Source organism: Anneissia japonica, unplaced genomic scaffold, assembly GCF_011630105.1.
Source record: "Anneissia japonica isolate Jap-2015-1 unplaced genomic scaffold, ASM1163010v1 scaffold9_len2422644_cov172, whole genome shotgun sequence".
Taxonomy (NCBI): Eukaryota; Metazoa; Echinodermata; class Crinoidea; order Comatulida; family Comatulidae; genus Anneissia; species Anneissia japonica.
In genome coordinates, this window is record NW_022758107.1 from 1,247,774 (window position 1) to 1,251,860 (window position 4,087).

The window sequence follows — 4,087 nt, forward strand, 5'->3', positions numbered from 1 at the left end:
CAATGTGAATGAAGCGGTTTGGCGCAGCGTGAAAGGTTTGGTTTCCCAGCCTCAAGGTCGGGGTTTCAATCCCTTGCTGTGCATTTCGCTTGTGTCATTGAGCAAGGCACTTTCTGCATTGCTTCTCTCCACCCAGGTATAAATGGGTACCTGGTGGGGTTGCTTGCTCCTGCGCTGAATACAGCAGCAACACTTAGCATATGGATCCAATGACCATGGACAGAAGCGCTTCGTATCTGTAAAGAAAGGCGCTATATAAATATATATGAATAGAATAGAATAGAATGACAAGGAGATTGAGTATTGTACGATATATACAGTAATACATAATAACGTATGAATGTTATTTGATGTCAATTGTAATAAATACATAAGGAACATGCAAGCAGTTAATCAAACAAATATACGAATATATATAGACAAATAAAAATGCACAAATAAACAATGTGAATAAAGAGAAAAGCAAACAAATTAACAAGCAAATAAACAAACATACATATTCTAGTACGTGTCACTAGGCCTAGGCTATTTCGTGGCCCTAGGTCCAGACCTGTACACCAGATCATGATCATCATCATCAGTTCATTTTTCATAATCGCCGATTCACTTTTTATCATCGAAGTTTCACTTTTTCCATTATCATCAACGATTCACTTTTTCCATTATCGACAATTCACTTTTTATCATCGACTATTTACTTTTTTCATCATTGACAGTTCACTTTTCATAATCGTCGATTCACTTTTTATCATCGAAAATTCACTTTTTCCATTATCTACAAGTCACTTTTTATCATCGACGATACATTTTTCATCATTGACAGTTCACTGATTATCATCAAATTGTTGCTTGAACGGCGTTCCATAGAAATCGATTCATGTTTTGGGATAAAGTTCAGGTAGATAATTTTGATAAAATCCAGATAATTTTAAAATTCAAGAATTGTTTATAATGTTTTCATAAATTTATAAAATAAAATTCAATACAATACGGTATTTACATAGGCCTATTTCCCATGGAATCTGCCAACACGTTCTTTAAAAATATAGAATTTAGGCCCCTATATAGAATTTTAATATAAATCCCCAATTACAATGTAAAAAATAATTAATTCCATAAGAAATCAATTTATAATTCTATAGAAATTGTATATTATTCATTCTATACATTTAACTGTATAATTTTTAAAGACTTTATAAACAATTTTTTTGAAAATCAGAATAAAACGGGAATTCAGGATTTTTCTGAAAGAAAAATAAAAATTCTATAGACACTATATTTAAACAATCTGAAGAGAAAATATATAATTAAATCTAGAAATTGTATAGAATTTAATTAGAATTCTTTCTGTAAAAAGCATATACATTTTTTTCTTTTAAGTAATTATCTATAGAATTATATTTCTATAGCACTATCTCTATAGAGCATGTATGGGTCTTATATAGAGAAAAAAAATCTTGGATCATTTTTCTATAGAATTATATTTCTATAGAACTATCTCTATAGAGAATGAATAGGTTTTATATAGAGAAATTATTCTTGGGTAAATTTTCTATAGAATTCTATAAAAACTCTTAAACCTCTATAGACTTTCTATTGAATTCTATAAAATTGTGGATATATCACTAGTAATAGAATCAACTTTACAATAGTTTTTTGGCAATTTTTTTATGAAGTTATAGGCCATTAGGATTTTGCCACTTAGCAGCGTCAGTGTAAGCTACTGTAACCAAAGATCGATTTTACTTATACGATTGTTGGTTACAGTAGCTTACACTGACGTTACGCTGCTAAAGGTGTAAATCAAAATAACTACAGTACATAAAAAAATGCCCAAAAAACGATTCGATCGATTTTACTATAGTACTATTTTTGCTTACAGTATACACTGACGTCACGCTTCTAAAGGGTTAAATCGTAATAGCTACATAAAAATAAAAATAAAAAAACGATTTTGAAGTATTTTCCCACAAACGAACGTATTTACGTATTGTTATTGTTTTGTGGGCCCTAAGCAAATATCAAAGGGGCGAGGCTTATCGTAAAGATCCATTGTATTAAACAAAAATTAAGAATCTATTACGTTCTATACTATAAATAAAATTAAGTGCATGTATTAAATATTTGTATATATAGCACCAGGGCTTACATTTGGCGCTGACAGAATCGTATACATATCATCATCATCATCGTCATCGTCATCGTCATCGTCATCGCCATCGCCATCGCCACCGCCACCGCCACTCCCCCCCCCCACACCGCTGGCGCAACCCCTGTACGTAGTTTCTCCAAAGGAATCAAGTGCTACACATGAATATTTATATCCACCTTGGCTAAGGTTTCGTAAAAAATGTCTCCACAAGTCGCCGTTTATTACAGCGCCACCAACAATAAGAACGAGATTTACCAAAGATCTTATAAACACAAGATAGCGTTCTCCGCGATTTACGCGTGCAAATTCTGTAATAAGGCATGAATGGCGCCCTCTTGCTAAATTGGAAACTTTTGACCCTTGACCGCTCTGACCATACTTTTCCGTACTCAATCCTGTGAACAGCAGAACAGGAACCATCTCAGATCCATGGCAACAGATAGGACGCCCTCTTCCAAAACTGATTACTTTTTCTCTTTGGTATAATAGCGCATGAATGGCGCCCTCTTGCTAAATTAGAAACTTTTGAACCTTGACCGACGCTTCTATTTGTTACGCGTAAATTGCGGAGAACGCTATCTTGTGTGGATTTACCCACAAGCTGGGGGTGGTGTGCTGAAGCTACCTGAGTAGAGACTATCCACACACTACCTCAACCGAGGTAAAAGAATACAGTAGGCCTATAACCCCTACTTTGGGACACCCCTATTCAAAGAACATCCTATTAAGGGGACACTTTTCTGTGAAACTAGGGGAAGTATATCGTTTCAACACTATACTACCAAATCCTATTACGGGGACACCCCTATTAAAGGACAGGGACAGTTTCTGAGTGTGCCAAATTGTCAAATCAAACCTCTATTAAGGGGATATTTTTTATCGTAACACTAATTTTGTTTTCTTGTACAATACAACTATAACATATATTCAAAATAACAATATTATAATAAAATTTACATTTCGACAACTTTTGAGTGATAAATTGAACATTTTTTTTCATCCTTAAAATGGATATCGGTAATGGCCCACTGTGTGTGTTTACTTTGTATTTCTTTTTCCTGCGAATATAAGATTTGACTATTCATAATGGAATTTTTTTTCTTGTTTACTTTCACATAGGAGTTAAATCCATACTGTAACCCTCATCCTCATTTCTAATCCATAATCTATTCATTCTGCAGTATTTGCCATAGCACTGGAATCTGAAACAATATAAAACTTGTTGTTTTAATTACATTTATTATGATTACATCATAAATTTATTTTGCCTTGCAAATTATTGTTACAATTTAGTTTAATTTATATTGTAACTATAAAAGAATCTATGTCATTGTATGACTACGTGCCAAAACCCATATTAAGGGGATAATTTCACGTTAGTGTCCCCCTAATAGGGATACCCCTGTTCAAAGGGAACCCCTTGACGAGACACTGTTTTGGTCCCAGTGGTGTTTCTATATAGGGTTTCTAATGTATTAAAGTTTGTGCTATTGTACTTTTAAACTTTGTGCGGACAGTATTTCTAAAATTTTCTATGAACAATTTATGAACAGAAATAATTCATCGATTGGAGCGAAATAACACGTTCTGATTTGTCAGAGGTTGAGTTTGTGACATTCAGGAAAGGTTCATTGTATTTAGGGTAGGGGTGTATTCAGGGGGGCCGTGGGAGCTGCGGCTCTCCCCCCCCCCCCTCCCCTGTACACAGTGTTAACATTTTAAAGCTTGTTCTTTAGCCAATACAAATTCTTTCCTGGGATCACTCAAAATTAATACTTCTAAAATATGTAAATATGCATCAGTACATGTTATACAGAGGCCTAATAGAACACATAGGCCTAAGTGTGATTTAAAAAAATCTTAAATCCATCAATCCCAGGCCAGGTCTTTCAAGATATAGAAATGCGATACTGTATGGTTCAGTTTCGTTTTTAT